The following is a 13,304-nucleotide window of genomic DNA, read 5'->3' on the forward strand; positions in this document are numbered from 1 at the left end:
ATTCTTCTCCAATTCACATGGGTGATTCTCCGGGATAGACCACATGCTGGCCCATATAAAATACTTCCATAAAGTCAAGAGGATAGAAATTGTACAAACTACCTTCACAGAGCACAAAGCACTGAAATTAGATGTGAACTACAAAGAAACACAGAAGAAAACTTTAACACCTGGAAATTAAACAGTTCACTACTGAACAACCAGTGGGTCAGAGATGAAATAAGGAAATCAAAACATTCCTGGAAACAAATGACAATGAAGACACAAATTGTCAGGATTTATGGGACACGACAAAGGTAGTACTAAGAGGAAAATTTATAACCTTGCAAGCACACATCAGAAATGAAGAAGGGGCTCATACAAAAAGTTTAATGACACAGCTTTCAGAACTAGAAAATGACCAACAAAAGGAACCAAAAATAGGTAGGCAGAAGGAGATAACAAAGCTTAGAGCAGAAATCAATGAAATGGAAATCTGAAAAACAATTAGAATGATCAACAAAATCAAAAGTTGGTTCTTTGAAATAATTAACAAGATCGAGAAACCATCTGCAAAACTGAAAAAGAAACAGAGAGAAATCTAATATACCATATCAGGAATGAAAAGCAAAAGATCACCACAGATACTGCAGAGATTCAAAGGGTAATCAGAGACTATTTTGAGAAACTCTATGCCACGAAACATAAAAATCTGGAGGAAATGGACAAATTCTTGGATTCTTATAATCTTCCACTCTTTTTTTGGGGGGGGGCACACCCGGCAGTGCTCAGGGGTCACTCCTGGCTGTCTGCTCAGAAATAGCTCCTGACAGGCACGGGGGACCATATGGGACACCGGGATTCGAACTAACCACCTTTGGTCCTGGATCAGCTGCTTGCAAGGCAAACGCCGCTGTTCTATCTCTCCGGGCCCAATATTCCACTCTTAAACCAGGATGATCTTGCATATCTAAACAGACACATTATTACTGAAAAAATTAAAATGATCATCAAGAGTCTTCCCAAAAATAAAAGCCCAAGTCCAGATGGATTTACTAACGAATTCTTTCAAACTTTTCAAGAGAAACTTCTACCAATTCTTTACAGGCTCTTTCATGAAATTGAAGAATCATGAATACTCGCAAACAGTTTTTAGGAAGCTAACACCACCTTGATACCAAAATCAGAGATGCTGCCAAGAAAGAAAATTGCAGAACAATATCCTTGATGAACCCAGATGCAAAGTTCCTCAATAACATTCTGGCAAATAGGATCCAATGTCTCATCAAGAAGGACATTTACCACGACCAAGTAGGTTTCAACCCAGGAATTCAAAGATGGTTTAACGTCCCTAAATCAATCAACATACTACACCATATCAAGAAAAATAAAAATAAAAACCATATCATGTCAATATTGATCATATCAATAGATGCAGTGAAAGTATTTTATAAGGTCCAACACCCAATTTTGATAAAAACTCATCAAGATGGGAATAAAAGAAACTTTTCTAAGTATATTAGAAGCAGTCTACCACAAAACAATGACAAATATTATTGTCAATGAAGATCAACTAAAAGCCTTTCTTCTAAAATCTGGCACAAGACAAGGCTGCCCTCTCTTGCCACTTTTATTTAACATAGATCTGGAAGTTCCTGCCATAGCGATTAGGCAAGAAAAAATATCAAGGCCCTCCAGATCACGTTCTCACTTCTTGCAGATGATATAATACTATATTTAGAAAACCCCAAAGACTCTACCAAAAAACTTCTAGAAACAATAGGCTCTTATAGCAAAGTGACAGAGCACAAAATTAACACACAAAAATCAATGGCCTTCTTATACATCAATAATGATAGAGAAGAAATGGATATCAAAAAAATTCCATTCACATTAGTGGCACACAAACTAAAATACCTTGGATTTAACCTAAGTAAAGATGTGAAGGACTTATACAAAGAAAGCTATAAAACCCTGTTTCAAGAAATAAAAGACCATGCCAGGGAGATAGCATGGAGGTAAGGCATTTGACTTACATGCAGAAGGATGGTGATTCGATTCCTGGCATTCCATATGGTCCCCTGAGCCTGCCAGGAGCAATTTCTGAACGTAGAGCCAGGAATAACCCTTGAGCACTGCTGGGTGTGACCCAAAACCCAAAAATAAATAAATAAAAAAAGAGGACATCCATAAATGGAGGCATATACCCTGCTCATGTATTGGGAAGATTAACATTATTAAAATGGCAGTACTCCCCAAGACATTGTATAGATTTAATGCAATTCCTCTAAGGATACCCATAACATTTTTCAAAGACATGAATCAAAAAATTCTGAAATTCATCTCGAACAGTAAACACCCAAGAATAGCTAAAGCAACCCTTGGATATAGGAATATGGGAGGCATCACTTTTCCCCCACTTTAAATTGTATTACAAAGCAGTAGTTATTAAAACAGCATGGTATTGGAATAAAGACAGACCCTCAGATCAGTGGAATAAACTAGAGTATTCAGAGAATGCTCCTCAGAGATACAATCAAAAATCTTTGATAAAGGGGCAAGAAATGCAAAATGGAGCAAGGAAAGCCTCTTCATTGGTGTTGCACAACTGAACAGCTACTTGCAAAAAAAGTACTCAGACTGCCAACTAACACCGTGCACCAAGGTCAAATGCAAATGAATTAAAGACTTTGATATCATACCTGAAACCATAAGATATATAGAACAGCACGTAGGTAAAACATTCCAGGAAATTGAAACTAAAGGCATTTTCAATGAAGAAACAGCACACTCTAAACAAGTCGAAGCAGAGATACGCTAATGGGACTATATTAAGCTGAGAAGCTTCTGCACCTCAAAGGAAATAATGCCTAGGATACAAAAGCCTCCAACAATATCGGAGACGCTATTCAAGCAATATCTTATTCAAGATAAGGGGCCAAGGTACTGACAGAACTTAACAAGAAAACAATCAATCCCTATCAAAAAATCGGGAGAAGAAATGAACAGACAATTTTTCAAAGAAGAAATACAAATGGCCAAAAGGCACATGAAAAAATGCTCCACATCACTAATCATCAGGGAGATGCAAATCAAAACAACAATGAGGTACTATCTCACACCACAAAGGCTGGCACACATCACAAAGAACAAGAATAATCAGTGCTGGTGGGGATGTGGAGAGAAAGGAACTCTCTTTCACTGCTGTTGGGAATGTCGTCTATTCCAGCCCTTATGGAAAAATATGAAGATTCCTCAAAAAACTGAATATTGAGCTCCCATTTGATTCGGCTGTACCACTCCTAGGGATATTCCCTCAGAACACAAAAATCCAATACAGAAATCCCTTCCTCACACCTATATTCATCACTGCACTTTTTACAATAGCCAGACTCTGGAAACAACTAAGATGCCCTTCAACAGATGAACGGCTAAAGAAGCTGTGGTACATTATACACAATGGAATATTATGCAGCTGTCTGGAGAGATTAAGTAAAGAAATTTTTCTGTGAATGGATGTACATGGAATCTATTATGCTGAGTGAAATTAGTCAGAGGGTGAAAGAGATAGACACAGAATAGTCTCACTCATCTATGGGTGTTAAGAAAAATTAAAAACATGAAGATAATTCCCAGAGTTGAAGGCCAGAAGGACCGGCTCGAGAGTTGAAGCTCACCACAAACGGTGGTGAGTGCAGTTAGAGAAATAACTACGCTGAGCACTATCATAACAATGTCAGAGAGTGAGGGATGTAGAAAGCCTATCTCAAATAAAGGCATGGGATATGGCAGGGAAGAGATGGGGGCACTGGTGATGGGAATGTTGCATGGATGATGGGGGATGTTCCTGTTATGACTGAAACCCAACTACAATTATGTTTGTAATCATGGTGTTAAAATAAATTATTTAAATATAAAAAATAAATATTTAAGCACCATGATTACTAATATGTTTGTAGTTTGGTTTCAGTTATAAACAGAATACCCCCCTTCACCAGTGCAACATTCTCACCACCAATGCCCCCCCCGCCTGTATTCGAGACATGCATTCTACTTGTCTCATTCTTTAACATTGTTATGATAGTTATTAGTTATTTCCCTAACAGCAATCACCACTCATTGTATTGAGCTTTAAATTGTGAACCTGTCCTTTCAGCCCTTCCAGCCCTTAACTCTATTGTCTCTAGGGCTTATTACAATATCTTTTACTTTTTCTTTTTTCTTTTTTTTTTCCAAGTATGGAAAACTTCACGAATTTACGTGTCATCCTTGCGCAGGGGCCATGCTAATCTTCTCTGTATCGTTCCAATTTTAGTATATGTGCTGCCGAAGCGAGCACTCTTTTATTTTTTCTTAAAACACATAGATGAGTGAGACTATTCTGCGTTTTTCTCTCTCCCTCTGACTTAATTCACTCAGCATAATAGATTCCATGTACATCCATGTATAGTAATATTTCATGACTTCATATCTCCTGATGGCTGCATAATATTCCATTGTGTATATGTATTACAGTTTCTTTAGCCATTCATCTGTTGAAGGGCATCTTGGCTATTTCCAGAGTCTGGCTATTGTAAATAGTTCTGCCATGAATATTGGTCTGAGGAAGGGATTTTTGAATTGGATTTTTGTGTTCCTAGGGTATATTCCTAGGAGTAGTATAGCTGTATCATATGGGAGCTCAATTTCCAGTTTTTTGAGGAATCTCCACATTGTTTTCCATAAAGGCTGGACTCGACAGCATTCCCACCAGCAGTGAATAAGAGTTCCTTTCTCTTCACATCTCCACCAGCATTGATTGTTCTTGTTAAAAGGACATTTCTTAATAAACAATGATGACTGAACTATATTTAGTAGTTATCATAATAAAATAATTCATTTTTAATTTTAGGAGTCATTCTACTGATAAAACTCAAAAGTCTTTTATCACTATTGAAACACAATATAGTTATAAATTTGACATTGCAAAATGAAAACGTGTAAGAATTAGAAAGTAGAAAAAACAATTGATATTGGTACTCATTGCAAAATAGAAAGTATGGGGATTGAGTGATAGCACTGTGGTAGAGTATTTGCCTTGCATGTGGCTGACCTGGGACAGACTTAGGTTCAATCTCAGTATCCCATATGGTCCCCAGGCCTGCCAGGAGAGATTTTTGTTTGTTTTGGGGGCCTCAACCAGCAGCACTCAGGAGTTACTCCTGGCTCTGCACTCAGAAATCGCTGCTAGCAGGCTCTGGAGACTATATAGTATGCCAGCAATCAAACTGGGGTCCATCCTGGTTGGATGCATGCAAGGCAAGTACCCTATCAATGTCTGTCCAGCCCCAGGAGTGATTTCTGAGTGCAGAACCAGGTGTAACCCCTGAGCACCGCTGGGTGTGCCCCCTCAAAAAAGTAAAAACACAGTTTTCAAGGAAGAAAAAAACGTTTAAAATTAAACAAAAATACAATCTCACAACTTAAAGATCTCATCTTTATTCTGCACATGACTGGTTGGCACCTGCCTAGGGAATTCATAGCCCATTCCTAGACTCTAAGGCAGACCTTGGTTCTGTGCCGTCCTGTCACTTTCATGCCTATGCTGGGATAAAAAAAAATCCCCTGTTTTTTCCTCTTTTTTCTTTTTCTTCTTTTTTTATCTATTTATTTTTATTTTTATTCTTTTTTGATTTCTGTGTTTTGGTGTAGATATGGAAGTTGATGTCTCCAATTTCATATAATGTTATTTTATCTTTCTCTTTATTTTTGCGCTCTGGCTCGGTCTTATTGCAGGACCGAGACTATTATGTGGTGCTTGCCTTTAGTGCTGTGGTGCTCACTGGATATTTTACTTGATATTTTTTCTTGTATTGTGTGGTACTTCAATTTCTTTTTTCCTGTCCTCTCTCAAACCAAGGTTGAGAGCCTCTAGAAGGACTATACCCATTTTTGGCTTATCTGATTTTTACCCCACTTTTTTGTTGTTCTTTTCTTTAAACAAAACTATATAACTTGAACTATCTAGTTCCGCCTCTTAAATAGAGGGGAAAATAAAGGAGGATACCAGGACCAAACATACTTATGATCAATAAGTAGTAAAATGGACACAGAGGGGACCACCTGTTCTGGTGGCCCAAGGGGTGTGGGTGGGGGATATGGGAAGCAGGAAGGGAAGGGGGTGGAGGGAGGACAAACTTGGTGATGGGAATTCCCCTGATTCAATGTTAATATGTACCTAAAATATTATTGTGAAAGTTATGTAAACCAATATGATCAAAATAAAAAATTATATATTAAAAATTAAAAATAATCAGTAATATAAACATATACTCAGATTTTTTTTTTGTTTTTTGGAACACACACGGCGGTGCTAAGAGGTTACTCCTGGATCTGTCCTCAGAAATTGCTCCTGGCAGGCACGGGAGACCATTTGGAATGCCGGGATTCAAACCACCATTCGTCTTGTGTCAGCCGCTTGCAAGGCAAATAAATGCCCTACTGTTGTGCTATCTCTCCATCCCCCCTCATTTTTCTTCACATATATATGTATATATGTATATATCATTGAAACCATTGTGATTTACAAAGTCCTTCATAATTGGGTTTCTGACATTACAGTGATCATTCCCACCACTAGTGTCACACTTGTTTCCCACCATTAGTGACAGACAACAGGGTCATTTTTTACATATAATATTTATTTTAATCATAGTGGCTTACATATCATTGACGATAATATTTTAGGTACATATTAACATAAAAACAGGGGAGTTCCCATCACCGAATTGTCCTCCCTCCGCCTCTGTTTCTGTCCTACCTCCCATATCCTCCTCCTTCACCCCTGGGGCTGCTAGAATAAGTGGTCCCCTCTGTGCCTAGCTTACTACTTAGAGGTCCTACACCTGTTTGGTCCTGGTACCTCTCTTATTTCCCACTCTAATTGGGAGGTGGGACTAGATAGTTCAAGTTATATGGTTTTGTTTGAAGAAGAGAAAGGTACTAAACTGGGGGAAAAATCAAATACACCGAAAATGGGCGAAGTCCTTCTGGAGGCTCTCATCCTAGGTTTGAGAGACCAAGGGGAAAAGGAGGGTGAAACAGCACAACAGTACAAAAAGAAGTGTCAAGTAAAATATCCAGTGAGCACTCCAACAATAAAGATAAGCACCACATAAAGGCCATGGTCTTGAGATAAAAAACATGGCAGAGCACATAAAGGAAGAAAAGAAGAAAAAAAATATAAATGGAGACAACTTCAATAACCACACCAAAACAAAGAAATAGACAAAAACTAGATAAATAACTAAAAAATTGTTTTGTGCTCTTTTTTTTTTGCCTTTTTTTCTTTTTTCTTCCCTCCTGCACAGGCACAATAAATATTGGGGTCATTCGAAAAGGAATTCCCTTGGCCTATGAGATACAGGGTTTCTCTGCCCTTGAAGTATATTGTCATGGGATTAACTATAGACTCCTGTCAGGTTCATTTACACTCCTCTTGGTGCTTTTGTGGTGTATGGAAGACTTCTGATCCGTCCTGGGTGATAAAATCAGACCTTTGTATCTAGAGATCTCGCTGTCTGCACAGGTCAGGGATTGGAACTTATGATGAAGTTTTTCTTTGTGATTCTAGAAGTTCTGTTCCCTCAGTATCATTTTAATCCTTCTTCTGTGGTTGGTGGTCTTGGTCTTTGTGCGATCCTAGGGTGGGGCCTGGGATAGCGTCTTCCGTTATGTTACCAGAAGACCCATTCCATTGCAGATTGTCTCAGACAGACCTCTGGAACTAGAGGTCATGGTTGTTGTGCAAATCATAGCTCAATCCCTAGACTAGGCCTTTTTTATTGGTCCCAGGATATATATATAGTCCGGTCATGGTTCTATCAGCCAGTCATCTGTAAATCATGATCTTGGCATTTGGACAGACCAAAGGGTGACAAGTCTTCTGATTTTGTCTTATCGTTAGCTGGTGAGGTAGGATAACCTGCTCTTAGGTCAAGTTGTTCCCAGTTTCCTCGTTGTCAGGATATCATATTAGAGCTGGCACTTGTTGGTGTCCGAGCAGTATTAAGGATGTCCCGAATGGGATTTGTTTCTTGTGGATGTTGTGAAGAACTGTGTCATTTCTATGTCTGTGATCCAGAGTTCAAGGCTGGACAGTTGGTGCCTAATCACCTGGGGTCTAAGTTGGGTCCACGGGACATATTTTCAAGGTGGGAGATGCCCAACAGGGTCATTTCTATCATTCTTGTCGAATTCCTTCCACCAATGTTTCAAGCGTGCATCCTATGCCTCCACACTGAGCCCTCTGGCCTGCCAGTGTAATGGGCCTACTTTAAGTTTACATTATTGTAGTTTGGGTTTCTTGATTCTATTATTGTTGATTTTGGCTCAGCATTTATTTCTGTCCTTTTTTTATCTCAACTAATGCATATGAGACCACTTGCCCCCTGGACTCCATCCTTTGATTTCCCTTTCCTTTTTTTCTTCTTAATTTTATAGAAATATGAAGAATTATTAGGTTAAAAGTAAGTCATGTCTCAAGGTTCTATGAAAAAGGCAGGTGCCCCTATTGACAGTAAAAAATTTTTTAAAGGTTGAGTGGCAGTTTTTATTTTCTTTGCATAGACACAGCAAATATGAAAATAGAAAGGAAAAACCCTTAATCTAAAAACAGGATGGTCTTACCCATAAAATATACTACCATAAGACCAACTACAGGCTCCGTGTATACTAAGTTGTCTAACCCCAAAATTTCTCCTCAATCACAGTTGTTGCAGTCAGGCTTCTGTAATTAGAGATATTTGTTTTTTCATAGATCCTATGTTGAACTCAGTGTGTCACAGAGTGTCTTCTGAGTTTATCTCACTGTTAAATGGCGAAGCAAGGAACCCTGCTCTGAAAGCAAGATGTTGCTGTTTCCAAGTCATCAGGGTGTCATATGAATGCACCCAAAGCAGCATTAACACCTCCCCTGGTAGAAGTTTGCTTTCTGGTGCTGGTGCAGGAAACCATGCCCATTTCAAAGATGGGATCCAAGGTTTGAGGGTGAATGGCCAATGTCTGATTGACTGAAACCTTAGTCAAGTCACTGTGACAAATGATCAAGGTGAAAGCCCCCCTCCAGTAAAACTTTTAGGAGTTTCCATCCCTATTAATTAAGAACTTTCTATATGTAAGTTTTCCACATTTTAATGTGCATATGCAAAAAGGAACAATGCCACAGGATTCTACAGGTGCATATGGGGGTAAAAATAACAAGCTAAATAATTCCTATAACCTGGTTCTAACCTGAACTTAGACCCCAAGAAAAACTTATCCGCTAAAATTTTCTACTAAGCAAATCCAAAAAAGGTATGAGGAACACTACCTCTACTTAAGGAAATACTATGTCAATGGTATCTGTGAATATAAACATTAGATCATATTAGCAGGCATAATCAAATGGAAAATGAATAAATTAGAATATTTTGTCAAGACATTATCAATATGCACTGCATTTGGAGTTTACTGTGATATAGAACTATAATGCAAAACTAGGGCAACCAACCTATATATCTAAGAACCACTGTAAATCAAAAGATTAAAGTTATTTTTTGTTTGTTTTTGGGCCATACACGGCAGTGATCATGGATTACTCCTGGCTCTGTGCTCAGAAATCGCTCCTGGCAGGCTCGGGGGACCTTAACAGATGCCAGGATCAAATGCACTCAGGTCAGCCACGTGCAAGGCAAATGCCCTACTGCTGTGCTATCACTCTGGACCCTCATAATTAAAGTTATTATAGACATTAAAATTAATACAGCAAATACATTCTAATAGTGTACTGTGGTAGGAGTCCATGGATTCCAAATGCATTCTGCACCTGTTTCTGTGGATAAAAGCATCAGAACATTATAGACCTCTATAAAGAGCAGTTGATTGAGCACCTGCTCAATATAAATAGTTGTATTCATTGCTGCAGACCTCTTTGAAGTATAAAAGATTATATGGGCTTTTGTGTTTCTCCTCTTCCACTCAGCATGAAACTACTGTTTTCTATGTATGTTATTATGTCATCTGAAAATAGTGATAATTCAACTTCTTTTCCAACTTGAATCTCTTTGGTTTATTTTTGCCTGATTACTAATACTATATTGAATAAAAGTGGAGACAATGAATATCTTTGCCTTGTGCCTGATCTCTGAGAAAAATGGTTTAAATTTTCAACATTAAGAATGATACTATATGGGTGAACGAAAAATAAGGATTGATATTGGCTGTGGTTTTGTTATAGATGACCTTTAAGCTTTCTTGAAGTTCCCAACTTCCCTATTTTGTTGAGGGTTTTTATCTTAATGAGGATTACATTTTGCCCGTTCATTCAATGCATTTTGTCAGTTTCCTCTGTATTTATTTATTGATATGATCATATAGTTCTTTTCTTTCCTTTTATTAATGTGTTGTATTATTTTAATTGCATTGCCTATATTGAACTATCCTCACATCCCTGGGATGAATCTCATTGATATGGGTGCATACATTTTTAATATGTTGTTGGATTTAATTAGCTTGATATTGTTAATGATTTTGGCATTAACATTTATTAGGGAGATTGGCCTGACGTTTTTTTCTTTTCTGGAATACCTTTGCTTGGGGGTATTAATGTAACGTTAGCTCCATAGAAGGTGTTAGGATTCCTGTATCTTCAATGCTTTGGAAAAGCTTAAAGGTAGTAACTCTTCTCTGAAGATTTTTTTATTTTTTGGTTTTTGGCTCAGAAATCACTCCTTGCTCAGGGGACCATAAGGGATGCCAGGGGAATTGAATCACAGTCCATCCTAGGTCAGCCACATGCAAGGCAAACACCCTATTGCTGTGCCACCAATCCAACTCCAATTTATTTATTTATTTAAATTTATTTTTTTGTTTTTTGGGCCACACCCGTGACACTCAGGGGTTACTCCTGGCTATGTGCTCAGAAATTGCTCCTGGCTTGGGGGACCATATGGGACGCCGGGGGATCGAACTGCAGTCTGTCCTAGGTTAGCATTACAAGGCAATTCCCGACCTCTTGCACCACCACTCCGGCCCCATAAGATTTATTTTTTAATTATTATTTTTGCTTCACCTTGTGGTGCTCAGGGGTTACTTCTGTTTCTGTGCTCAGAAATTAGTCCAGGAAGGCTCAGGGTACCATATGAGATGCTGGATACAGAACTTGGGTTGGCCATGTGCAAGGCAAACTTCTTACCTACTGTGCTATAGCTCTGACCCCCCCTTTTTTTTAATAAATTATTTAATTGAATCATCATGAGATAGAATTACAAAGTTGTTCATGATTGAATCTCAGTCATAAAATGTACAACACCCATTCCTTCAACAGTCCACATTTTCCTCTATCAGTGTCCCGAGGTTCCTTTCCACCCTCCCCACTGCCTTCTCCCTTGCCTACCTCTATGATAGAAATTTTCTTGTTTCTTATTTTTTTTAAGATTTTGGGTCACACCCGGTGGTGCTGAGGGGTTACTTCTGGCTCTGCACTCAGAAATTGCTCCTGGAAGGATCAGGGGACCATATGAGATGCTGGGATTCGAACCACCATCTGTCCTGGATTGTCTGTATGCAAGGCAAACACCCTACCGCTGTGCTATCTCCCTGGGCCCCCCAACCTTTTCTCTTTCTTCCTTTTTTTCCTTTTAGACATTGTGTTTGCACATTGTTACTGAAGGAGTATGATGCATATAATCACTTTATCTCCTTTCAGTATCCACAATATTTCCTTTCTGAAGTTTTTATTAAAGACTATGTAGGTGGCTAATACTTATTGAGTCTTCAGAACTATCATCTTCATCACTAATTGTGATGGTGTTCTGAATTATTTTCCCATTGGTACCTGTGCATGTGGTGGTGTTTTCTATGTGTTACAGTGGGGATCATTGACTAGAAGAAATGTGCAGCCTGGAGCAAAGTGAGCTGCTGCACTGTTCTCAGGGCACACTGATCTAGGATGAAAATGGCTCTTCTGAATCAAAGAAAATCCTGCTGCCAGTCTGTCTGGTCTAGCTGTTCCTGGTCCCTTTTCTCTGAAAATTTGATTGAACTTATACCAGTAAACACATTCAGAAAAATAATTTTGGGGGAGATTCTTTTTTTTTTGTTTCATGTACTTTAATTGCTTTCTTTATAGATTCTATTTTTTTTGGGGGGCCCACACCCGGTGGTGCTCAGGGGTTACTCCTGGCTGTCTGCTCAGAAATAGCTCCTGGCAGGCACGGGGGACCATATGGGACACCGGGATTCGAACCAACCACCTTAGGTCCTGGATCGGCTGCTTGCAAGGCAAACGCCGCTGTGCTATCTCTCCGGGCCCTCTTTATAGATTCTTAATTACTATTTCAATTTATGTACTTGTGATTGACCTGTTTTGACTTTCTACATCATCCTTTTTCAGCTTTTAGTGATTACATGGATCTATAACTACACATTCTTCTAGATTCTCTAGCTTAAGAACATAAAATTGTTCATAATAACTTCTCATTATATTTTGAATTACTGAAGGGTCCATTTTAATCCCCTATTTATTACCTGACCTGATTTATTTGAACATTTTCTTATTTTTATTCTCATGAATCTAGCTAAAGGTTTATCTATTATTTATTCTTTCAAAGAACAAACTTCTGGTTTCATTGTTTCTTTTAAATGATTTCTTAATTTCTATATTGTTGATTTCTGCTCTTGATTTTACCATTCCCCTCCTACTACCCTTTGGATTTGTTTTACTGTTTTCTTCTGTAGAATTTGGTATGAGTTTAGGTTGTTGATTTTTGTCCTTTTATTCCTTTTTGTGTTTATTTTATTTAAAGAAAATGCATCACATAGTTGACATAGTTGATCATAATACATATGTTTCTAGATAAAGCAAAGTTATTGGGAAAATGGAAAGAGAAAATAAAATTAAAGAAAAGAGGATAGATAGAGAAATGAAAGAAAGAAAAAGTAGAGTACCAAGCTCATTTGTGAAAATTATTGTATCATCAAATGAAGTCATTAATACAACCACGGAAGGTTTAGTAAGCTCTTGTTATATGTCCAAGCTGTTAACTTACCATATATACTCAAGTATAAGCCAACCCGAGTGTTTTTTAAATATAAAATAGTCATAGAGTTGGTATGGAGATGGTGAGGCCTTTCTCAGCTGGCTGGGCCTAGCTTCTGCTGCTCCTTTAGCCCAAGGGTCTGAAAGCTGTAGGATAACAACAGAGAAACTCACAAAGCAGTCAGATGAAGTTCCAGGAGTCAGCCAGCTTAATTTCAAGGCTCTAACCTAACATATACATATGTACATATAAATATACATTTCCTCA

At 38.2% G+C, this 13,304-nt stretch overlaps 1 protein-coding gene and 1 non-coding gene across 2 annotated transcripts in view; one reads left to right on the forward strand and one right to left on the reverse strand.

Moving 5' to 3' along the window:
- Positions 1 to 13,304, forward strand: part of FGD1 (FYVE, RhoGEF and PH domain containing 1) — a 116,946-nt gene that overhangs the window by 40,334 nt on the left and 63,308 nt on the right. The gene's annotated exons all lie outside the window — the stretch shown is intronic.
- Positions 4,212 to 4,318, reverse strand: LOC126000165 (U6 spliceosomal RNA). The gene has a single exon (XR_007492528.1). It is a non-coding gene; the product is annotated as a U6 spliceosomal RNA (small nuclear RNA).

The sequence above is a fragment of the Suncus etruscus genome, chromosome X, assembly GCF_024139225.1.
Source record: "Suncus etruscus isolate mSunEtr1 chromosome X, mSunEtr1.pri.cur, whole genome shotgun sequence".
Taxonomy (NCBI): Eukaryota; Metazoa; Chordata; class Mammalia; order Eulipotyphla; family Soricidae; genus Suncus; species Suncus etruscus.